This window comes from Perognathus longimembris, chromosome 24 (genome assembly GCF_023159225.1).
Source record: "Perognathus longimembris pacificus isolate PPM17 chromosome 24, ASM2315922v1, whole genome shotgun sequence".
Lineage (NCBI taxonomy): Eukaryota > Metazoa > Chordata > Mammalia > Rodentia > Heteromyidae > Perognathus > Perognathus longimembris.
Genome location: NC_063184.1, coordinates 23,958,327 through 23,984,845, shown reverse-complemented (window position 1 = coordinate 23,984,845; position 26,519 = coordinate 23,958,327). Strand labels below are relative to the sequence as shown.

Below are 26,519 nucleotides of genomic sequence, written 5' to 3'. Positions count from 1 at the left end.
CAATTCTCCTTTTGAGTATTGTTAGATTATGTGAGTTCAACGGGCTTTACTCAGATGATTGTGTTGTTGTAAGGCCAGGGTCATCTTAAGTCAAGGACATTATTTAGGCAGGTTTGAGTACAATCATACAATCCCTTTGAAAGCAGATGAGTAAAGAGGAAATTAAATATCTGAAGCAGAAGAATTGAAGCTATAATTGTTAACTGGAAAACACAGAGAGCCATGTATTAAGGAAAACAAAGGTGTCAGTCATCTGACTGCCCGGAACAGAATTCTGGCAGGCAGAGTGAGCTTGCGTTGTTGTGTTGGAGTCTCTAGATAAGAGTTCAAACCTTTACTTCAGACTCGTGACACTGAGCAGAGATACAGGCATGGCTTACCATGATGCAATGAATGAGTGCTTATATTCAACCACTAGTTAGTGGTAAGTTGATATATTACAGGAAAAATAAAGCTAATATAGATCATCTCTGCTTCACGTGACAGGTTGGTGTGTGTACATGGTGGAGCTGAAAGGTCTACTTGGAAGATGTCTTGCCTCCATGGTTGACAAATCGGTACTGGCTGCACTGCATGTGGCTGTTGTTACACAGTGTCCAGGACTGGTGACATCATTTCCTTTCATGTGGTCCTTAGCATTGTTACTATGTTCCAAAAGCAAGTGTCCCAAGAAAACAATGGGCCAGTAGAGTGGTAATGATGCTACCAGTAGGGCTAGGAAATCACCTCACACCATCTTCACCATATCCTGTCAATTAATTCCATCACAAAGGTTGGCTCAGGTGCAAAAGGGAACAATGTAGTAAGCTTTACCATTCAGCTGTTACCTCATTATCTAAGTGGGTGGGAAATATGCAAAGCCAGATTTGGATCATGTATCACATGACAATTTAATTGTTGATTCTTATCTCTCTATACATCTTGTTTTGGGAAATGTTAACATTTGTTAGGGATTTGGAAATCACAACAGTTCACAAACTACATGGTGGCACCTCAGTGGTAGGTTACAGATATGCGTGGTTGAAACTCTACTCACATAAAATAAATCTTATCATTTACAATGTCAAGAATACCTCTGGTTTGTGATCCCAGCTACCAGGCTGTAGAGATGGGGAGTACTAATATTGGGAATCTGAGCAAAAAGTTAGCAAAACCCCATCTCAACCAAAGGCATCTCGCAGGGAAGCTAGGAGCTGGTAGTTCACACCTGTAATCTTTGCTGCTCAGGAGGCCGAGATCTGAGGATCACAGGGCATGGAAATAAGAGACGCTTGAACAACAGAGCCATGGGACAGCATCCAGGGCCTGAGTAAATAACAAACTTTAAAATTAACCTGAGTTTATAGGAAACATAAAACAAGTAGACATGCTTTAGTGTAATGTTCTAAATTTGGTTAGGACATTATTGCTTTGATAACTCTTGTTTTTAATGAATTCCTGAAATATATACAGCATACTTAGTAATGGCATGTCATGTGCTGTGTATTTTAGTTTGTTTGATATGTAAAGGCTGAAAAAATGAAAATAAGCCAGGTGTAGGTGACTCACGTCTGTAATCCTAACTATTCAGTCAAGCAACCCTACAATGACTGCATAAAATATATAAATTACTCCTCTTCATGTTCTGGAGTTAGATGATTAAAAACTAATTGAATCTCATTATTGAGTGAGCCAGACCTAAAGAACACACATTTTGGTTCATGTATTCATTACTGAAGTTAAAAATTTTGCACAAATTGTGTGTGGAACAGAAAAAAAAATGACTTGCATTTGGCATAATTTCATCAGTCTAGATTTTACAATGTAAATTTTATATAAATGACAAGTAGAAAGTGCTTTTTATCACACTTTAATTACAGTCCACATGTCTGTATCTCCTGCTGTGATGTTGTGTTAAAAAGAAGTCTCATATGTCAAGCTGCATTACCGAAACTGATGGATGTGAAAGCCAGTCTTCAGATTTCTGTTTAATCAGATTACTGGTTTAATATGGATTAGGCTGTTTTATTAGCATTGTTTACTATATCTTTACGTGATACAAGTCCACTTTACTATTTCCGCTTTATTTGATCTGTTTATAATCATATGATATATTTATAGGATTGAATCCCCTACTTAGTGTTAGTTTCAGATTTTTATCAATATACTAATTTTAGAACTGACTTTAAAATGCATCAAGTTCTATGTGTTTTAACGAAAGGCTTGTAACTAAATAGACAAACTTAAAATAGAACCCAAAAGCTCAGTTTATTCATTAAGCTATTTTGATAGGTATAAGCCACGGATAACGGAAATCAACCAATGAGCCAATTCATTGGATTGTTTTTCTAAATATAGCAGTGTGGAAAAAATAGTATTCCAACCATTGTATTCGGTGCACATTATATGAAAATTGAACTATACAACTCGAAGGTAATGATTAGGATGAGGAGAGATGGGAAAGAATAATGGAAAGCTTGACCATGATCAATATGCATTCTTTTCATAACCTGAATTGTAGAATTGAAAGCCCTTTGTACAATGACTTCAAAATTAATTTAAAAATACATAGTTTTCAAATGTAGAAATTACCTCATGGCAATGCAAGCTACCCGAAGTCATTTTCTCAAGTTCTTCATTAGTAACATTAGAAAATGTAATCGCATATAAGGAAATTTTATGAAACAGTCAATTTCTAGTGATAATTCCTGTAAGTATTTTTTGGCTTTATGTTGATGAACATTATTTGCATAGTTTTCTTACCTGAAGGAATGGAGAAGACTAAATTCACAGATTGTTAGTGCTATTGCCAGCTCTCCTCTTCCTTCGCCATGTTCAGTTTCAGCTTCCTCGACTATGTGGTATCTTCTGGAAGCTGGGGTTAACCTCAGTTGCTGGCTGAGGGATGTGTCTCAATGCCATTTACTTTTTAACCTTTTGGCTCATTATATGAGCTTAGAATTATGATGATCTGCAAACCTGGAAAGTGATCCCAGATACAGGCCACTTTGCTAGCCTGCTTTCCATGATGAACCCCAGATGTCTGCTGTTTCAGGAACCTGGGTTTAGCCTCTGCCTAGAGTTCGCCATGAATGGGTCTTGCTACACTTCCTCCACTGGGCATAATTTTTGCTGTTAAAACAAACAAACAAAATGAAACACAGCACAATAGATAGCAAGATGCAGGTGGCTCACACCTGGATTTCTAGCAACTCAACCGGCTAAGATCTGAGAATTGTGTTTGGACATCAGCCCTGGCTGAAAAGTTCCTGAGACTCTCACTGCCAATTAACCATTAAAAAGCCAAAAGTGGAGCTGTGGCTCAAGTAGTAAAGTACCAGGGTTGAGTGCAAAAAACAAAACAAAACAAAACAAAAAACCCCCAAACCACAAAACCCCAAAACAAAAACTAAAGGGAAATGCCCAGGCCCTGAGTTCAAGACCCACAAAAACATAAACAAAAACTAGATAATTTACCAAGTAGCAGTCACCACTCCCAAAGTTCTAGAAAGGAACTCTATCTCTGTGTGTACTATGCTTTATCTACCAGGCATATTTTTGACCCAATTAAGAGTCTTACCCAGTAATACTGAGTTTTTCGTGTCCTCTGGATCCCAAACTGCAGTTGAGTCAGTCTTATAACTTTGTTTCCCATCAGTCCTTGTCTTAATTGAAGCTGTGGTTTCAGCCCCAATCTGGATTAAGTGTTCCTGTCCTTTGAAGGTTCTCACAATGTGTCCTGTTCATCTTGCCACAGTCATCGTAAGAGGACAATTTACCTCTTAGTGAAATAGCAATCAATCCAGAAGGCTAATACAGGTTCACAATGTGCATTTCTTTTACAGTGTTTGTATCTCAGTGCATTTTTTTTTTGCTTCTACAAGAGAATACCACAGATCATATGGCTTGTAAAGAAAAGAAATGCATTTCGAGCCATTTGGGAAAGAGGGGATCTCAAAATGTCAGCATCTGCTGGGGTGACAAGGCCTCCCTGCTGTGCTGCACCGTGACAGGCAGAGAGCACTCAAGAACTTACAAGTTCAGGTCTCTTTTACTCTGCAAATAAAGCTACTAATCCTGCCTGCTCCTGCCACGACCTTATTTTACCTTAATTCCTTCCCAAATCCTACTTTCAAATACCATCAACATATGATTTTTGGAGATTAACTTTTCAATACCAGAAAAGAAGGACTATGAGAAACACACAGCAATGAGAAACCGTAGCAATTAAGCCACAGCAAAGGAAGGAAATAGCCTTCATCTAATTTTCCTCAGAGCTCCTGGGTAATTGTAATGGCATAAGAAATAAAGTAAAGGATAAACCGAGCAAAGGAGAAAGGGAACCATTTTGAATGAAATTTCGTCTATTTTGTTTTGCAAATGTGTTCACGTTAATTCCCCGTCTAACCTTTCTTATGACTTTTCATCAGACTGGGAAGAAAAATTATCTCCCCTACCTCTCCTGAGCTCTCAGTCTGCTTTTTTAGGTACCACTACTGAGGAATTTCTCATTTGGCTCATCTCTTCAATGGGAATTTAGCACACATAAGAGGCACATATGTAATTGGCAACCTAATTTTTCTGCTTTCATCGGATGGTGCTATGCCAAATCTTCATTGAACTTGCCAGTGAAATGCACTTGGGAACCAAACAGCAGCAAATCTACCAGCAATAAAAATGAACAAATTGGAAAGAGTCATTAGCTTTCTGTTTTCCTATCACAACAAAAATTTTATCATTAAATGTGTTGCAAGTGGGAAATTCTACTTGAAACATTAAGCAATCTTGAAAGAGAATAATTCATTTACTAAACTTTTCAAATGTTACTCATTAAAATTTATAAACAACATTCCATGTGCAGATACATATTTTAAGCCAAAGTCCAAAACAGTAAAAACGAATGAACTTTTTAGACGTATGTTTTAAGCTATACACTTTCCCTTGTCTTTCTCATCTAGTGCATACCAATTCTAATCTTTATTTGGGAAAAAACCCTCCAGAAAATAAGCAAGAAGTATCAGCTTTATTTAATATCTTAATGGGGGAAAAAGGCTATTGACAGATTGTCATGGTTCTCACTTATTATAAACACAATTTGAGAGTGTGAAAATTACAATCAGTCGTGGTTACCAAAAATGCCCTTGAAATATCTGGACTAATTCATGATTTTGAAGTATGAATTATAGAGTCATAATATAATTATCATTATTGATGATAATTAAATAGAGAAGCAAGACTGTAAAAGCACCAAAACTTGCCCTTCAAGAATAGAACCAAAGTGTTAAACATGTATAATAAACTACATATTTATTCACTACATGAAAATGTTCAGAAATAACTCTTCTACAAGATTTTCCTTTGCAATGACATTTTTTTTTGTTACTACGACTATAGAGAAAAGTTTCTTAACTTTTCCTTCTCTAAGTCCAACTACATTAAGGCCTTTTAAAATCCTAAATTTTTTTTAACATTTTAAACTCTCTTCTGCATAATAAAAGGAAGGGGGAGCTAGAAGGAAAATGTCAAAGGATTGTAGACCATTTTATTTCATAATTATTCAAAGCTCTAAGGAAACACTTGACTGACCTATGAATTCTGAATGGGAAGCCATGTGGATGGCAGTGGAAAGCAGAGTTCTAGCTACATCACTTAACTTTTGCATGATTTTGGGTTAACTAGTTACCTCCCAAATTCTTATCTGTAAAACTGAGGGAATAACAATGTGTTTTGTAGAGAACATATTAAATGCACACTACATCCTTTGTTAGTACATATCCATTTACCACATTTACCATGCTTAATCCAAGAAGGTATAGTGTTCCATATTTACTTACATTTGTCTACTGGGCCCTTGCTATTCATTTTGGTATTGTTTCTTTCCAATATCACGTTGTTGATTTTGTGTGTGTATGTGTGTTTGCTTCATTTTTTCATACTTCTATTACTATGGTAGGTCTTGATCATATGCTTAAAGCATTCTTAATGAGCTCTACACTCATTGAAACAGATGTGGAAGAATCATAGGTGGTCACAGCAGTGTGCAAAGGGTCAACTGTAATGGTGGCATGATTGAATTTTAAAGATCTAACAATGGTCATAAACCATGGAAGAAGACGTGACAAATGAAACACCAGTCTTGCCACGAATTCTTTGGCTTCCTAAATGTTACCTTCCAACATGTCTATGAGAAAAATGTTGCCTGCCATTGACAGTAGAGTTGTTCCCATGCCAGAAAACACATCACAAAGGTTGATCTTTACAAAGCACACCTTGTTCTTACCCCACCATAGCCACATTTCAAAAGTCAGAGAGCAGAGAACCTGAGATGTGGCTCAAATGATAGGGCACCAACCATAAGCAAGCAAGCCCAGCAAACAGGAGGCTCTAAGTTCAGGTTATCACACTGAGAAAAAAAATGTCGAGGTCAGATTGTGACCAATTATACTACACACACACACACACACACCCTTCTCAAAGAAGTTTAGCTTGATTCCTGGGAGCTGTTTCCCAATAAAGCAATGCATCAGATGACAAAGATCCTTGTAACCTTGGAAGGAAGCTAATAAAGAGCCTAAATGATGCTTGTCAGATAGATGAACATCTCTAAACACAGAGATTCATTATCTACCTGGAGACGGTACTACATTCTCCTACTGTGGCACGTGCACGTGCACGTGCACACACACAAACACACACACAGTTAAATGCACCAGTTCAGCTTCTTGCCCACTAAAGATATAATGGTATAGGAGAAGAGATAAAGAAAGGGACTGATGGGAAAGTGTTCAGGACCTGAGGTAAACCTGACAGGAAACAGGGCCATGCAAGGAAGGGGAGATGGAGGGAAAATAAATCAGGTAGGCCACAGCACCACACATCTGAAATCAAATGACATCAAGTGTGTAGCCAGTTCTGTGTGTCATGCATATGCGCCAGTGGAGGACCTGACTAGGGAAACTCAATTTTAGTAACAGTCACCATGCTTCCATTATCTTACAGAAGTACCTATCACTACAACTGGTTCCTGGGAGGCCGGGTCTGCTTAGAGGGAAAGGTTTTTTTCCTTGATACCATGTGGCCAGACACTTGTCAGGATGTGAATGGAAGGTGTGTCCAGGAAACAAACCACAACTAGAAAGAACCTCAGAATCCTCTCCTTTAGAGGAGGGAGGGAAAGAGGACCTAGGCGGCTTGGAGCAGGGAATGACACTAGCCCTTCCCTTCTGCCCCTCTGTCCCTCCAGCTTCCCTCTCCACTCCTAGTTTATCCTTCCATCTTGGCCTGTCTAGGCAACTTGAACTTGAGGTACAGTGTACCAGCAGCAGGGGCTTGAAAGCGGGGAGGGACAGGAAGCTAAGTCAGCCCAGTTAAGTTTAAGCTTCCACTACATGGAAAAGTCAGCAGCAGCGGGGCCGGGCTTTGCAGAAAGGTGTGGGGAGTGTGTCAAGGTATGGTGGCTGGCGCTGCCCCCATCCCCCACCCTGCCCTGGTCCCTGCCCCCGTCCACGGGGGGGAGGGGAGGGGGAGGGGATGAACTATCTCTCTCGGGTCTGGAAAAGGCCGCGATGGTCACGTCGTCGCCGCCCTCCCAGCCCGGCTTGCAGCCCCAGAGCGCGGCCTGCCGGGGGAGGAGGAGGTGGCTCGGGCCCTGCACACGCGCTCACACTCGGCGCACTCGCGCACACTTGGAAGCGCCTCCCCACGTCCCTCCCCTGCCCTCCTCTGCCTCGGCTCCCCTCTCCCTCCCCGCAAAGAGTCGCCGATCGAGCGACTGCCAACCCGCCTCTCTCTCTCTCTCTCTCTCTCTCTCTCTCTCTCTCTCTCTCTCTCTCTCTCTCTCGCTCGCTCGCTCTCTCGCTCTCTCTCAACAACATGACAGACTGGGAAGCCGTGGTTCAGGCGCAGCGGCTGAGCTGGCGCAGGCAGCAGGAGCTGGAGGATTATTATTAAATCACGCAGCTCGACTCCTGGCCCCTGGGAGTGGACAGAGGGACCCCCACAGCCGAGCAGGGGCGGGAGGACACAGGAAAGGGGGGGTCCTGGAAGGACACCCCGAAGACACCCACCGATCCCTAAGTGCCGGGGAGGAGCCCTCACCGGCGGCGCCAGCCCTCCAGGTAGTAGCGGCCCCCGCGTCCCCCCACCCCCCTGCGCTCCCCGCGGGTCGCGCGTCCACTCGCAGCCGCGCCCCGCCGGCCCCGGGCGGACGCGGGAATGACCGCCCCGCAGGTGACCGCGCCGTGCCCAGGCCGCTCCCGAGCCGCCCCTACCCAGGCCCCGGGCTCGGGCCGTGGGCTCCGCTGCGGAGATCTGGCCTGGTGGACCCGTGGGAGCGAGGCGGATGGGCTCCATCGTGCCTGGCCGGAGTCTCCCCGGGCTCCCCGTCGCCCCGGGTGGCAGCTCCTGGGCGATGTGGGGCGCGCAGGGTCACCCCGGCAAGAGTTGGCACAGGCTCTGGGCAGCTCCCCCTCTCCCTGATCGCTCGCACCCTGCAGGTTAGGGGCTGCGGGGCAGCTCCGGAGCGGTGCACACCCGGCTGTGGGTGGCAGGGCGGGGACGGCGATGAGGAGGGGGGGGGGGGGAAGGGGAGAAGGGGGGCGGGGAGCCTGGGGCTCCCGGCGGAGCCGCAGTGCCCACTCGGGGACCGCCTCTCGCCTCCGCCCGCTGGGTCCTGGGGCTCCCAGCTTCCTGGATCGGAGGCAGGACTCTCTCTTGCGGGGGGGGGGGGGGGCAGGAGCAGCAGAGGGGACTGCGCGTGGACAGATTGCTTTGTGGTGGCGCGTCCAGGGCTCGAGTGTGTGTGTGTGTGTGTATGTGTGTGTGTGTGTGTGTGTGTGTGTGTGTGTGCGCGCGCTCGCGCGCTGTGTCCCCGGACTCAGGCATGCCTTGGGTCACCTGAGCAGAAAGTCCGGATCGGATACTGCAGGTGGTTCCCAGGCTGCCCCTCACCTTTGGGCTTGGGACTCTTTAAGGCTGGCGAGGTGATGGAGGGATTTGTGAATGGTGTCTCTCTTGCTCTTGGAGGAGGCTGAGCGGTGCTGATGTAAACCCGGAGGTATCCAGAGTGAGAAGAAAGGCTATTTATGGCAAAGAAAAAGAAAAAAAGAGTTGTGATATTTCTCGGGGTTTCCTTCCGACTAGACCGAGCTTCTCCAGCTCTCTCCCTCTTCTCTCTCAGGATTAGAAGCGATAATGCTTCTTTCTCTCTGTTGTGCCCTTCCCCCCCCCCCCCCCATATGAAACGTAGGGGGACTGCAGACCTTCCTGCTATTCAGGTAGCAAAAAGTGCATTCCTAAAAGTCTGTCAGAAGGCTGGCCTGGTCCTGTGTTTATGTCCCTGGGTCATCAACGGCTCTCATCTCTCCAGACCTTCAGGAAGGGCCCACAAGACAGGAAATACCTGCCTGGACTCAACAGCTTGCATTTCTGTCACCTTCACAGTTGAATAGTTTCCCAGTGAGATGTGAACATATCCTCTATCCTCCCCTCCTTCTATTAAAATAATCTACACACAGTTTACACGAAATTGGTTTCTATTAAAAGCCTTGGGGAGGATGGTGAAGCAGACACTAAAGTGAGTTTTTGTGGCTATTATTACTGTTTCTTGAAACAACAACAACAACAACAAACTAGTTATTAAGGGAATCCTTGAACACGTTTAATCTAGGCTACCCCGTGGTGATCCGTTTGTTTTGGTTTCTCTTTCTATTCATTTTACAACAGGGACATGGCACAAGGGTACAACGTGAGGCTTAGAAAGGACTTGAAAATTGTCATTAGTCCTCAAAACTAGCAGGCTATGCTTTTGTAGAACTGTTTCTGATTGTAGAAGGGTGCCTTTGATGAGTGGTCACACATGGAAATTGCATGCTCCACCCACTACCCTTCAGTAACTTCATAAAGAAAGAGAACCAGTCTGTCGGTTATTAGAATGTTTGTCTTCATGTGAGCTAGTTAAAGAATTTGATTACAACCATTTTTTTTTAAAGTATGGCTTGCTTTCCCTCCTTTGTGAAGATGTTTTTCCTTCACATCCCAGTTCAACTGAAAGACAAACAGGGCAAGATGTTTGATAGTTTGATTTGGCTAGACTTATAATAAGGTGCCTTTCCCACACCTAAGCATGTACAGTTTTATAAATCAGGTGGTAAGCATCACTCTAGTGGTAAGAGGTGGAGACATTATCTTAACTTTGCCATGCCTTTAGAACATAGAGATAACTGGCAGTTCGTTAAAACATGAAATTGATCACCTGTGTTACTGAAACCATTGAAAGTCATGTTTATGAATACTTTGTTTATAATGATCAAAATAAGTAACTTTTTAAAGTTATGTATACCTTCAAATGATAATCTATGTCAAACTCATTTATTATATTTTTACAGTGCTATTCAGTTGTTGTGTTTTTTTTGGTACTTTATTATTCTTGGTTATAGTCAAAGTAAAGGGCCTGTTACATGCAAGGTAGTGTGTAGGCCTTGGGGGAAATATGGGGAGGGGGTGTTCCTTACTCCTGTCCACCAGGAAATTTTTAGCCAATCAGAAGGAATCTGTCTCTTACTCTGGAATACAGAGTTAACAGCCCATGACAGGAAGAGATTCCAAGTCTAATGAGGACTCTAGGCTCTCAGCACAGACAATAGCATTTATACAGGATTTTGTCTGAAAAGGCTTTAGAGGGTAGGTAAGATTTTCTTGGTCGTGATCTTAAAGGATAAGGAGGATTCATAGGTTGCATATGAGAAGAAATATAAAGTCTAAGATGAAAGGCTCCTGAAGAAGAAAATGAGAAATAAGGAAAGTAAAGTTTGTTTCCAAGTTGCATTAGATACTGTCTTAGATATTGTTACATAAAGTACAGGGTCTGTGTCTGAAGCACAGCATTCTGCAAATCCTACTCGTGTCATGTATTATTAATATTTCTGCACCTGGGGAGGCAAACTTTTATATAGCCTTCTATTAAAATATGTAACTAGTTGCATTGTAGTAAGATTCTACGTTGTAGTACAATTAATTGGATCATTACAGAGGTACAATGGAGTACTTTTGAAGGAAATGTGCTTTAAATGTTTAAGTACATCCAAATGACATGGAAGTGCTGAGACAGGAGTGAATGACAAAGTTGTACGTGTGTATTCTGTCTACAAAGGGGTACGTTAAGTTGCTCATGATCCAAATTTCCTTAGTCTTGTACCAAATAAGAGTGATAATGTCTAAGACAACAGTTTTAGTGAGCATTCATTGAGTGCTTAACATTATATTATCACATAAATGTATAGCCACTTAAAATCCATTTTTATATGACTTTTGTTTTAAAGTCATTAGTCTTCTTGGACAGATTTAATCTCATTAAAGTTATGATATGCACCCACACAATATAATTCACTCTTACATTTCTTGCTATGAATATTGAATTATGGTACCAGACATATTGTGAGGTTTTTATATTTGTAGCAACAATTTTAATGATCTTTTAGCTATCTATTTCCTTATAATTTGTTGTAATAATTAGATTATATTGTATCTCTTATCTAAATGTAGTTACTCATTCTTCGTATATATATATATGCCTAAATATATATATACACACATGCATGCATATGTACATATAGTTTTTAGACAAGTGAAAAACCACTGAAATATATTTCAACAACAACAAAACTCCCATCAGAAGAGGCTTTGAACCTATCTATAACATGACAGCCCAAAAGTATGTTATAGTGACAGCAAAGAAACTGTACAAACAATAAATATAACTTTCAATTGCAAAATGGAGTTACTTTCAGATTAGTTGAATTAAAAGATTTTCCTGTGTATTTCCTTGACAGTGTATAGATAAGGTTTATGACAGAAGTGAAAATCTATAGAATCACCAATTTCACATTCGTGTAAGAATGGAATGATTTCTAACATGGGTTCCAAATCAGCCTGTACAAATGACCCTACCTGTTAATTGGTCGCTGGTGAGTTTCTTGTTGGACTTGATGGCACAGGTGTATCATCTTGTTAATGTAATCTTGCCTACTGTCTGAATGACAGCTTCTGCATGATTTCCCTACTGGGAAGTGGCAGAATCAGCTTGCTTTATGTTGAGGACATAGGTTTCTATCAGCAATATTATTTTCACCATGCGAGAGTGTCAGGTCACAATAAAATATAAAACCTGGGGTTGGAGAAGCAGTGGGGAAAGAGAGCTGCGAGAAAACACTGTAACGAAAGAAATATGTTCCACTACGAAGCTTAAGGTAAGGGTCAAAATGTGCAGCTGACTATCCTGAACTGCAGTCAATAGAGTATCAAGACACTCTTAGCATTTATAGTTGAAACAATCACGATGGCATTTTAGCTGATTTCATATCAATTTTTTTAAAAAAGAGATAAGGAGTCTGAAGTCTTTGCTAAGTTCTTCAGTACATTACAAATTGTTAAAAGAGCCAGGCACCAGTGGCTCACATCTTTGATCCTAGGTACTCAGGATGCTGAGATCTGAGGATCACATTTTGAAACCACCGGGAAGGAAACTCTGTGAGAATCTTATCTACTCAAAAAAGTGGGAAGTGGTGATGTGGCTCAAGTGGTAGAGTACTCTCTTTGAGCACAGAGAAACTCAGGGACAGGGCTCAGGCCCAGAGTTCAAGCCCCAGGATCAGCAAATAATAATCATAATAATAGTTAAAAATACTGCTGTGATCATTGACAGAGAAGTTGATTGGCCAATTCCTTGGCCTACCTAGATAAACTTAAAGCATGGTCTTTAATTTGTATTATTTACATTGTATCCACAAATTTTACACTTTTTAGTTAAACTGATGAAAAATTTATGATTCCTTAGTGGAGTGCTCTGTTACTAAATAACTTGCCAAAAATCTTTCATAAATAAACTATAATGGCTAATTTCTAATCTAGTACAGTGATGCTCAAAAATGTGTTGCCTGAGCAGGCACAAAACAGCAGTGCCTGTTGCATTGGTAAAATGCCAGGTCTGGAGATCAGAGTGAGTTAATCAGAAACTCTGGTGTGGGGTCCTCTAAATTCTTATGCATTCCACAGGTAGGCCAAATGGAACCTTTTAGAGCATTTTAGAGTGAAATTTGAATTTGTTTCTGAGAATATAACTGCCTGATAATGACCCCGGCCTATATCTTGTTGGTAGTCACTTAGAAAGCAAATGTTATGCATAGTGTACAAAGGTCAACAATTTTCTGTTTAATACTGTTTATTCTTATGTGCTATTTTTGGTTTGAGCAAGTCGTAGTCATCTTTCTCTGTATACGATTACAGTTGTTGTAACTGTACAATGTATTTTAGTAGGAAGGCCAAGGCCTTCCTATTCCAATATCTTTTTTTTAGCTCAGTGATGACTTCCGTATAAGTACAGTACTTTCCTTGATTTCCAAGTGCATGTCTCCTAAAAAATATTCACATTCTTTCTTATAATTAGAAGGCATTTCTTAAATAATACTTTACCCAGTGTCTTTTCAAATCAACCAATCTGCCCATCTCTCCTTGCATTGGAATAAGGCCTTTAAGACAGGGCCTCTTGCTTCTGAAATCTGTGTGCTTCCTGAGCCCTTTGGCCTGCCAACAGACTCCTGAAACCACAATCATTTTCCTGGATCTGTAAACATTGCCAGCTATGAGAGTTGTGGGCTTCTTTTCAAGCTCATCCTTCGACTTTGTGATGACAATTTCTTCTGGCATTTAGCCACCCCACCAGAATCTCAGACTGGCTGGATTTCTTGGAACAATTTATGTCTGAGTCTCTATGGTGCTTTCCAGACTATGGCACAAATCATCACCAGTTTATAACCATCACCAAACAGGTTTATTTTACTACATGTAACCTTCCCTTACTGTGTCCTAATAGAGAGCTATTCACTCATCATCATTAATTACAACACTTTATAAATGTTAGGTAATCTGTTCCAAGAGAACCACACCTCCTGTGGTATGATCTTAAAGTCACCCATAATTTATGGTGGTTGTAGAGCCAATTTGCCCACCATAAATGAAAGGAAAATTATTCTGTGCTTTGTGTGATGTCAGGATATAATATGTGCAGTGGCTTGTTTGTCTTTTTCTAGTCACTTGTTAATGTCAAGTGAACTTGCCTTTTCTACTTTCTCCTTCACAGAATTCTTTTGAATATGATTTGTTTAGAATTTGTAGAAGACATAAACTATTATGCTCCTGAGGTCTGTTGCCTTCTCTCTTTTTTCTTATTTATTGTCAAAGTGATGTACAGAGAGGTTACTGTTTCATACATTAGGCCTTGGGTACATCTCTTGTACTGTTTGTTCCTTACCCATTAACAAAAGTTGGCATGTTTCTAAGCCCCAGAAAGTTGTATTAAACCAGAACTGCTATGGTAATTCAGCCTTCTAAGAATCTCAGTGTTCTTCTTCTCTTATTAATACCATTCAGAAAAGTCTGTCATAGTTATGTACCTACTCTGTGAAATGAGCTCTCTTATAAATAGTTAAATATAGATATTTTGTTAGTGAGTTTTTATTATTGTTGTTCTTACTGTTGCTGGGGTGATGTGTGTGTGTGTGTTACTTACTTTGCCATAGTGGAAACAGTATAATACACACCTATGTGAAGTTTACAAATCAAACCAACCAGCATGAATAGCAGAAATAAACAAAAATGTAGGCCTTATACTTTAAAACTCTGGGAAATTATCTCTTTAGAACATAATTTCTATGTTTGCCCCTTTAGTTTTGTTCCTATTATGGATTTACAAACTACTAGAGCAGTACATCTGAATCTATGGAGTGTGGAGTATACAAAGCTTCCATCAATACTGGTGGGAATGAAGGAGAAGGCACATCTGTCTCCCAAGGATGTCATACAAACAGATTAGAGAAAGGAAGAAAACACCTTTAAATCAGGCCCAAAGCCAGCCTTAGAAACATAAGTATAACTTATTTCAGGCAATGTTTCAATACATTTGATATAATACAAACCAATGTGTTCATATGGGATTCTCAATTTTTCAAAGGAATGTTACTTATTAGAGAACTAACTGAGGACAATGTATGCTAAAAAGTAACATTGTATTTACATGCAAATGCTAAAGTTAATGCCTTAATACTAAGATAATCTGTTAAATGGCTTTCTTAAAAAGAATGTACCTCCTACAAAGTAAATCTTAGCACACAGATTTACAAAATGGATCACTAAAGAAAGATTAACAAAGGTGAATACAATATTTCAGCAATATTCACAAACATCAGCAATATTAAGACTGAATATTGACTTCGGTGTGCTTTACAGTGTGTTCCAAGGTATAAATATGATCGGGCTAGGGAAATAACTTCATCGACAACAGTCCAGTTTCTGGAAGGATGGTGGGCCTAATTGGATAATAGGCACAGGACAATATGAAGTCCAAGCCCTATTAACAGTTCTAATGAAGGGAAAAAAAACCCAAACTCTAGCTATCCAGTGAAGACAGACAAAATTGCCTTTTGGGGGATTTCAGAGGAGCCTCAGGTCCCAGGCTCAGAGATGTAATGCAGGAAAAAGTAGATGAGAAGTTGTAAAGGCAAGAGTAAGAGTCATCTTTTGAATGTCGGATAGATTTGTAGAGCTGAACTTTGGCAGATGCTCCAACCCCTCTTCTGGTTGGTACCTTCCTATCTTTTCCAGTCATCTTTCTTGCCAGGGAGCTATCCAGGGTACTGGGACCCTGCTGGCTGAGTTTATGAAAAAGACAATATGTGTTGCTTTTGTTTGTCAATTCTAGAAGCTACTGCTGTGAATGCTTCATTCCTCACTGGGAGGACTGTCTCTCATTTGGATCATTTTATTCTGGAGAGTCTTTCAAATTCAAATGTAAATTCAGCAAAGCATGTCTTATTCCTTGGTGGAAGTCTAGCCCTCGTTTCTGCAATAGTTTGAGTAATTGCTATTAAATCTCCACTTACAAGCATTATAACTCGGCGCTTGCTTTAGCTTCACCTTCTGTGAGGGGACAGGTTTTTGATATTATGCTTTTCCCCCAGTAGTTGGAAATAAAAGAGGGACCTGAAGATTTGTAATGAGGACTGAAGGAATAAATGCATTGTGACTTGACTGCTTGTATCTTAAGTGAACTACTCTCAGTTCAAGACACTGTCCTGTCTCGTGTGTAGGTTTGTGTTGAATTAAAAACATCTTCTTAGTTGAGGAGTCATTAAGTTAACATGACTAAAACTCTGGAATAAAATGAAAGACATGGATGGGGCAGCTATGATGACATCGGTACCATAGGCATGCCAGATAGGAACCAAAAGTGGCAGTTCAGGATATGTGTCAAAAGCAGGTCACAGGGGAGAGCCTGCATAGTCACTTCCTCCACCCAGAATCCCTCCCCAGTCACTATCTGAAGGCGTCTGGAATGTGGCATTTCCTGCTACTTCCCATATGAGATTCCCATTAGGAAATATCCACAAACCTGAAACTGCATAGGCCTTGCAGAATGCTTTCATCCAGCCAGTACCTCTGAGTCCTGTGAAGAGGTGAGTTAAATGAACAGGTGTGTTGACTGTCTTTTGGAAGCTATTTAGTTCCTAGTTGTAGAACCTGTTTTATTCATTGATGCATGGTAGAATGGGGGGGTGGCTGACTGCTTTCCTGCCACTTTGAGTCTTGTTTCTAGAACTCCAGCCCCCCACAGACATCATTGCCCTGAAAGTCCAATGTGACAAGAGGACTAGCTGCTAGTGAAAAACTTTGATGAGTTCTATGACACTGATGTGATGTGGTATCGATCTACTGATTGCTTTTGTATAATAGTGCTAAACCTGATTAGAAGTGGCCCACTCATATTAGTGACAGTAATTGCTCTACTTAAGGTCAAGTGATTACAAACAATAAATATGTCTACAAAGTAACTTCACAGCAATATCTAAGATAGTGTTTGATTAGCCAAATTGAATCATGAAATTAACCATCATAAATGGTGAGTGGCAATAGTTTAAGAAGATCTTTCTCATTTATACACTAAGTTTATGTGTGCATAGTTTTTTTTCTTTAGAGATGTTTAAGTATTGTTTAGTTGTTGGCATATTTTGAGAGCATTATCATTTATTTATTTATCACTCATTAAATTATCACTCCTTGTAAATATACCCTGTTCAAGAAATAATGCTATAGGGCTGAATAAAAGAACAACAAGAATGCTATAGGACTAAATAAAGAGTATAGCAATAGACTGTAATTTTCCAAGTTTGATAATTCTAAAGGAAGTGCTACAAATGCATTAGATGTCTGTATCATATGTACATTTTAGGTGTAAAATAAGGGACATCTTTCAGGTTTGCAAATGAGTACTTATTTTTCCCATGGGAAGAAAAACAACAAAATTCATACCCATTGCTAATATAGCAAGTTATTATGCTTACTAGTTTAAAGATGATTCATGTGTATGAAAATTATGCTTGCTATTGCAAGTCTACTTCATTTGGACAATATTGGCAGTGCATATATGCCTTTTCATACCTAGCAGGGTTTATATCTGTATTCAGTATATTCAAGGACAACTCAATATACCACATACTCACAAGAGATTTAACAAGTAGACTCTCATGTGCTTTGTATATTAGTTCTGTATGTGAACAGGTACTGGGTCTTGAGTTCTTGCTTGGCTCTTTCCATTTGAGGCTGGTGTTCTACCATTTGAGCCACACCTACAGTTCTGGCCTTTTTTTTTTTTTTTTGCTGTTTAATTATCGTTAAGAGTCTTACAGACCTTTCTGCCAGGACTGGCTTGAAGCTGAGATGGGGTAGATCTCAGACCTCCTGAGGAGTTACAATTAAGGGTGTGAATCACCAGTGTTGGGCCTAATTATAATAGTTGATTGATAGTCTTGCTCTTCATATACCATAGGGAAGTAAATGTATATATATATATGTATATATATTTATTTATTTTTACTGGCTCTGAATGTGTATTCTCTAATGTGACATACTTATAAAACTTACCTATTAAGCTACATTTGGTTTGTTTCCTTATTGATTGAAATTAGACTTGTCTGCCGGGTGCTAGAGGCTTTTTATATACCCATCACACTTTGTTAATTCAGACATACACCTCCTACCTTGTTAAGGTCTCGTCACTTAGATTGCCCTCATACATAGAGCATGGCATATAATCCTTTCTGTGTATGCAAATCTCAGCTGTCATGACAGGCCCAGTGCCAGGAAAGCTTCCAGGAGGACTTCAGCCTGCCTGGGGAGTTTCCTTGGTGGCAGTCTAAGTTGTGAGCAATACCTGGTTGGCACCAGACAATGAAGTGCAGTCTGTTCTGCCACAAATGGGCTTTCCTGTAATGTGAATTTGTTCCTTCATGATGGGTAAATTGGGGACAAATGTGAGTAAAATATGGAAGCTAGTTCTTGTGTGATCCTCACCCTCCAGCGTATGTTAATATTCAGCTTCACCAAATAACTACAGCTGGATGCAAAGCATACTAACACAGGCAAATCTAAAAACACAACAGAGGAATGGAGTACCATTTATTTATTCTTTTATTGGTTTATGAATGGGCCACAGTGGTATTACCTCTGGAAGTGCTTATTTTGTGGTTTCCCAAATAACTTCTTTCTCTCTGTCTCTCTCTCTCTCTATATATATGTATGTATGTATGTATTATATATATACTCACTTTTAGTAAGATAACCTTGCTCTTTTTAATAAGAGGGGAAGGACTTGATATATTTCATTTGTATGTGTGGCACACATGGGCATGTTACTAGGGACTGAACCCAGATACTAGGGATTGAACCCAGAGTCTTGCACTTGCTCCTCGCTTTTGTGTCATTTCATTTTGTTTTTGAGTTTGTCAAGACAAGCCTCAAACTTCCATTTTACCTATATATCTGCATCTCAAATAGCTGGGATTATAAGCATGTGTCACCAGTCTGGTCCCTGGATGACTACTTTTCTTTACTAAGAATCATGCATGCCTTTCTAGGCAAAGAGTATGTTTAGAAAAGTTGCTGTGATTGTGGTTAAAACTTTGTGTTATAAGTTGCATAGGTTTTGTGTGCTTCTGCCACAACTCTGATTTTTAAAAATTAAATCATTTTTATTTTTATCATTCTGGTTTTCTAAATGAAAGAATATATGAATTAAAATAGCAAGAATTAAGCAAATTTACTTCAAATCACATTTTATTTATTCAAGCTTTACAATGTGTTGTTCACAATTGTTAATATTGGAGGCATGAAAAGCTATCAGGGCTTATTCTTAGAAGCACCTCATTCAGATGTAGTTCTATGTCTGACCTTGGTGGAAAAGGAGAGACAGTGAATAGCAACTGTAGAAAAGAATACTTTGCCCATACTTTAACATCGAAAAATGTAAAAGGTTTTCAGAGCATCTTTCTTCCTCCATAAAATCAGAACATATTTCCTCTGAAGTAGCCAGGAAAAGTCATGTAATCCTTATTACGGGCAAGTTTCATCCAGCAGCTTGTATTTGGTTTAAGAATTAGTTCGTAATAAAAATGTGAATTATATATAAAAATGGGAGTTGTCATTGAAGGATTTAGTTGAGTTGTGATAATTTTGTTAATTTTTAATTACAGGTTATACATGTGTAATTTTATATCAGCCAGTTTTGATATGGTCAGATGCTGTTCATAAATGTAAAATGTTCATTATTTATCCAAAGGATAATACATCTATTCGAATAGCGGAGCTTAGACACAATTTCACTACATGATGACTGAATGCTCTCAACTTGAGGAGCTAGAACTGTTTGGACTAAACTCTTATGGTGTTGTAATTCGTTTCTGAATATGATGGTATCTTACAGAATTAACTAACATAGGATTAAATGTTCATTTTGATGATTGCAATAATTTATAAAATTCTCCATCACTTTTCTTTTTATTATCTTCAGACTCTTATTTTATTTACTTACTTGGTTTTACCTTATTCATGAGGTGATTTATTTATTTTTTGAAATTCTAAATTATCTAGCATTTTCTGTATGAAGGTGATTGTAAAGAACATTCAGATTTATCTCATTTTGTTTTCTATGCTAGTTTCTTTTAGTCCCTATATCATAAAGATGGATCCATATGTATTGATTTGTCAATTATTATGAAATATGTACATGGTAGAATCAGTTTTGGGGGAACCTATCTTATACAATTTGAGTTCTACCTCATGCAATTCCTTATTATGGCAAATAAAATGTTCCCTTATAAGTGGCCTCACAAGCTGGGCACCACTGGCTCACACCTGTAATCTGGCTACTTAAGAGGTTTGAACCTGGAGGATCTGGGTTCAAAGCCAGCCTTGACAGAAATGTCCACAAGCCTTTTCTCAAATTAACTAACAAAACGCTGACCTGGAAGTATGACTCAAGTGATTGAGGGTCAGCTATGAGCAAGCAAGACAGGCAGAGTGTTTGAGGTCCTTGATCAAGCCCTAGTATCAGCACACATGCACATGCACACACACACACACACACACACACACACACACACACACACACACAAAGAAAAAGAAAACAATTAAGATGTTACAAACCAAGAATGATTTTCTAGGCTATCAGGCAGCTAGAACCTGTAAATATAAAGATAATATCGGTAATGGTCAAGTGCCTGACAAGCTACTAGGAATTATCCTAAAAATTTCTTTATGAAATATACATATAATCTCATAATCATTGGTATTTAAACAAATTAATGCACTAGAAGCTTAAAATCCTAGCAAATATTGATAAACACATTTATTTCAGCAAAGATTTTGACCAAAAAATTCATTTGAGGTTTACAAATGAGATAAGTTCATCAGTAAATAAGACATTTAAAATAGCACACGCATTCATAATCAAATTGGAAACATTATTCCTTTGGCTGTGCTAATGTGTCTTTATTAAAAGTAATGTTACTTAAGATTGTCAAGTTTATAACATGTCATTTACGATGTGGCTAGTTTCTAGCAAGATACTATATTTGAAGAATGTGATTTAATTTTGAGTTTACAGGTAACTTTTAGGAGTTAAGGAAATTAGTCTTTCTTTCTCCTCCCCGAGAGGCATGGTTGTATAAGCAAAATAATAGTTTTATAAGTCTTGATATTTGTGGATCCCTTAGAATATTCAATGATTTAATTTCAAAAGCTTGGGGTACTACTCTTTCAAAAATAGGTAATGGCCAAAATGTATAAATCTCTGGCTTTAAGTGAATACATCATGATTGACAATGTTATACACAAGGGTGTACAATGGAATGATGTACAGAGGGGTTACAGTTTCACACATAAGGCGGTGAGTACATTTCTTATCAAACTTTATCTCTTCCATCATTTTTCTCCCACTTTGCTCCTTCCCCAATTCTTTCCCCCTATCCAGAGTTATACAGCTGGTTTACAGCATATTGTCTTATAAGTAGTGCTGTTGCATTGGTTTTCATTTTACCCCTTGTCTCTCCATTTTGATGTTCCCCTTCCCTTCCTTAGTTCCGATAACCGCATATACAATACCCAGGGTACTGAGATCAGCAACAGTGACATCAGGGATAAAACCCTGGGGAAGAAAGACATAAGAAAATGGCATAATTTCACATGGTATGTTGAAAATAACAAGGATAAAACACTTATTTCCATAACCTAGAGTTCATTTCGATTAGCATCATAGTGCAGAGTTGATACACAAGCTCAGTTTCTGGAGTAAAGGCCGTGAATGAAAGAGAAAGGTCAAAGACAGAAAATTGTCTATAACTATAGTAACAAAGAAAACCACAGCATTCCTCCTGAGAGGCCCTAGGGTCTGTAAACTGCTTTCCTAAACTTATCTCACTTGAATCTTATGGCATCATTATTTTGATTGCAGTTTTATGATGGGCAAGCCTGAGAATTGGAAGTTAAATATTTTTCTTATGAACTCACTGATTATTAGTGCCTAGCTCTACCTAAACTCTTTTCCTGGCACATTCTCCGGTGCTGTCAGGGTGAACCTTGAACCTGCTTTATGTATCAGCTTTTCTGCTATAAAACATTGGAATAGAAACACTTCCTTTGGCTTTCTTGAGTAGTTTTTCTTTGCTTCCTTTCCTGCTTTCGCGGAGGGAAGGGCTAGGGTTTCACCTTGTAATTTAGGTTGGAATAAATTTGCAATTCTCCTGCCTCAGCCTCAAAGCACTGGTATTTCCTACGTGGACCATCACATCCAGCTTTTGAGTCATTTTCCTTGATATTTTGTTTGACAAGTATATCACACCCTTTAGAAAAGATGACAGTCAGAGTGTGGATTTTAGGAAGTTAGTTGGGCTTTGTTGGAATATTATACATTCTTTTTTCTTATGACAACAGCCATTTCAAAGACACAATATTAGTGATCACAGGTAATAGCTAAAACTGATATATCTTTGATCAAGACCCATTTGATTTGCAAAAGAACTGAATGAAGCTGGTGATATTTTTGTTATTTGGCAAATGGAGGATGTTGAGGGAGTAGACAGGCTAAGTAAATAGACCAGACCACACAGATAGAAAGCATTCAATGACTTAATTTCAAAAGCTCACTACTATTCTCGCAAAAACAGGTAATGGGGAAAATACACAAAACTTACAGAAGGAACTCCAACAAGCAGAGTGTCCATGCTTGTAGCCACTGTGCCACATTGATGTGGATACTAACCCAGGTTTTCTGCATAAACATCTGTTTATTTTGTTGTTTTTGTGACTTTCCTCTTATAATAGGAGCATGATATTAATATTGGGGAAATTGTCCCCTTGGAATTCACTGACAGTTCTGAAAAATAATAATGCTTGGCCTTCATGTTAAAGGTAGCCGGTTAATTACTGTTAGCCCAGCATTAAGTAGGAAATAATGGCAAACACTTAGAATAACCTAAACTTCTTTGTAGTCAACCCTTACATTCAATTATTCCTTACAAATGCATTCAGCCTCTGGAAAATAGAAAGTGACTAGTTGGAATTAGACAATATACTTCTTAGTATTCTTGGCCCCAATATGACAATTTTGGATAAAAACTTAATATCTGTATGGTCATTTTTGAAAATCAGGAAAAAAAACTTGTTGATGTTAGAATTATTTTGAATTTTACTTAAACTATTCAGTGATGCAGGAAAAAATAGAATCATCAGTAAAGGGGGAACAAAAAACCTCTCATAGTTGAGTTAAGTCTGCATTGTGCTTAAAAGAAATCATTTTATGTTTTTCAGAATAACTGTACGGACAGAACTGTAGGGCAGTCAGAGGTCACCAGTGTTTATTCTGACTTCCTAAGCTGCAATCAGTTTTCCAGAAGACTAAATGCCAACATAAATTAATCTGAGTTTTACATATTTTTACTCTCTTTTGAAAAAGAACCCAGTAGTAATGTCAATGACAGTTGCAGATGTAGAGGGGCGGGGGAAAAGCAACTTAGATTTAAATTAAGTCTTTGCTTTTCCATTAGTGGAGACACATACCATTAATTCTGACTCTTGCCACTTTGAATGAAAGTGTCACTTGCTTTGTGACCACTGGTGTATGTGATTTTTATACCTTAGTGGGTTTTTGTTTTAATGTTATTACCAGCTCATGACACATTTGGAGCATAACATTTACGTTTCTTGTAAGCCATTCATCTTCATCACCCTTGTCAGTGTTCCAAGTGTAATCATCAGTATGTTGTTCAAACCAGTACTGGCCACTGTGACCTTCCCATGTACAAGACATCCTGTTACTAAAAGGAAAGGCCATTTCTTTCCTGAGCAAGCTGGCTTTCCATAATTTAAATATCTTTATAGAAAAGGCCCGAGGTAGTACACTGGATTTAGTATTTATTGATAAATGACTTTGATAATCAATATAAAGATCTAAATAGCTCCGATCAGTTGAGAGAATACATACACAGAGTCATCACTTCGCAATTTTGTGGTTGCAGTTTATTTAAAGTAACATTGTTCAAGGCTTTTTGGATAGATTTTTGTTCCACTTTACTAAGGTAAAGCAATTGATTCAATAAATGATTCAACAACCAAGTTGGCTTGAAGACTTGCTTGGTTGATTAGCCTGAATGAAAATATGAAAGATTTAAAACGAAACTGTTAAAGCAGTTAGAGCCAAAGTTCTTCCATAGCTGAATAATGAAAATTTCATGCCTGGAATATTTTCAAATATACCTAAAAAGTCCTACCTATGCAAAATAAAGTGACAGTGAATGAATGAATGGAGTACTAAAACAAAGCAGAGATAAAATTGCCCACAGCTTTCAAAGTGTTCTGACCACTCAACAATACAAGGATTCTTATAACTTCCCTATTTATAACTTTCAATTTAACCAATTTTTGTTTAAGTATGTTTTGTCCAATACCCAATTGTTTGAAGGTGTTCAAAATTAATTTCTATAAAATCAAATATTAACGATTTTCAACATTTATTTTTAGACTAACATTGGATACAAATACTGAAGTTACAAAAGAGTTTATTGGCATTTGATATTTAATATACACTTTCCTTATTAATATCTTTAAGTGTCAAATATCTAGAATACATTCATTCAGTGTCAGGATATTTTGTGACTGCAAAGAACCAAGGTACAAAGAAGATCCCTAGATGGAAAAAGCCAGGTAATCACTTTACATTTTTGTAAAAATATAATTGACTCTAGGAGATCATTACACATGTAGACTTTTCTACTTTCACTTAGTAGTTATTTGGCATTCAACAATGATTTATTCAGTTTTTGTAATGCACATGTTTGCTCATGCTTACGTTATGAGAGCTACCAGATGGATCAGACAGGAATGTGGCATTAATGGGCTTGCAGTCCAAAGAAACAGCTATAAAATATACTTTATATTATAATGCATTAAGTAGCAAGAGTGTAAGTGCTATAAAAATGTTTATAAAAGGCTGCGATTTTAAAGGACACATTTATCTCTAGCAGTATTAAGTAGAGGAATCACCATTAAAGAAGTTATATTCAAATTTGCTTCTGAAGTATGTTTATACCTATGAGCTTAAAATGATTTGAACCGCATATAACCCAAATGGAAAGAAACAACACAGGTTCACGTGGAGAGCAAGCAACAGGTGCTGTCTGTTTCCAGCTTCTGCCCCATCTCTCCCGGGCGCCAGCTCTGTTTCTTTGCTTGATGGGTAGAAGGGGGACCGGAATGAATTCTAAGACCACAACAGTGCTTTAACTGTCTTTGGGAGGAGAAGCAATGCCCCAAGAAAACCTATTCTAAAACCAGATTGGATTGGAGGCGCCTTAGGCAGCAGCTTGGACCTTGAACGTGCATGTGGGCATATGTGAATCCAGGTTAATCCCTGGAGCTGATTTTTCCGGAGTGCTCAGCTGTGTGGATGAAGATTTGGCATACTGCAGTGGGCATGCACGGGGACGTACGCATCCCGGCCACCAGCTTGCAGTGTCCCTAGCAGTGTGAATCACACGTTCAGATATTAGGAAGACACCGAAGTGGATTGTACACACATGAGAAAGGCAAATAATGTGCATGTAGAAGTCCCCGGCTTTGGAGGTGGGCAAGGCAATCATCAGAAAGAATAGGAAGAGGGGAAATTGGGACTGGATAGAAAGAATGCCTTGAAAGCTAGTGAACTTGGGGTTATTCTGAAATGCAGGGAGGTTGATGGGGTTCAGAGCAATAGACAAAACACCCTCGGAGTTGCTCCTGGTGTATGAAACTGTCGGTGACAAGTTTTATAAAAACAAGTATTTCAAGAGAATTGTGTGTATTGTTTTAACTTTAACACCTGGTTGTTGAGGTGGATGCAAAGTTTGTGACCCATCTTGTGTGGGTCTCTAGGATAATTGTTTGTTTGCTTTGCCAGAAGGAGTAAATACACTAGGGGAAGTTTTGGGGTAGGAAGAGATGAATAGTTACTATGCGGGTGCTATGAAGGCTTCATCCATGCATTGGTGGGAATTCCCACTGATCTCCTAGCAAGCTGTCTCTTCCCTTTTCTTCCTGAGTGCAGAGCAGAAAGTTGTCTTCCTTCACTAACGGCTCTCTCTTACAGTATTTCCATATGGAAAGATGGATACTTCATGTGTTTAACGCGATGTCTCCATTGGTGATTAAGTTTCATTCATTACTTGGCAACAATGCCAACATGTATACTGTGATTAATGATACTTCCTAGAAATAGTCTCTAGACATGAAGACTTTAAACTTTATATCCCATTGCTCAATAGATAAGCTAACAGAAATAGAAAAAAATGCAGAATAGAACCAACAACCCATAAAATGTTTGATAAAAATGTACAACCTATAATGCTACATCTTAAGCAAATGTAAAAAGCTGGTGGAATGATAGTATAGCAGTTTCCAAGGTTTTTATATTTCCTCTCATGTGTGATTGCTCCATGTGTTTGTTTCTTGTGAACATTATGTACCTCATTTTTATTCTTCCTCTATGCAAACTAAGAACAGACATATTCACTGAGTCCTAGGCACTGTTATAATATCTTATGCATGGTGAATGATTATTTACTCCCACATATAGCATGAGTTAGACATTCTTATCTATAACAAGGAAACACAAAACATATACTTAT

At 39.0% G+C, this 26,519-nt stretch overlaps 1 protein-coding gene and 1 long non-coding RNA gene across 2 annotated transcripts in view; one reads left to right on the top strand and one right to left on the bottom strand.

Moving 5' to 3' along the window:
• The first annotated feature begins 7,348 nt into the window (after positions 1-7,348).
• Positions 7,349-26,519, top strand: part of Ccser1 (coiled-coil serine rich protein 1) — a 671,676-nt gene continuing 652,505 nt past the window's right edge. Inside the window, exons 1-2 of the mRNA XM_048333671.1 lie at positions 7,349-7,427; positions 7,859-8,096. The gene's annotated coding sequence lies outside the window, so the exon portion shown is untranslated. The remainder of the gene's footprint in view (positions 7,428-7,858; positions 8,097-26,519) is intronic.
• Positions 13,329-14,529, bottom strand: LOC125341618. The gene is made up of 2 exons (XR_007209025.1): positions 14,271-14,529; positions 13,329-14,190 (listed from the first exon to the last, which is right to left on the bottom strand). It is a non-coding gene; the product is annotated as an uncharacterized LOC125341618 (long non-coding RNA).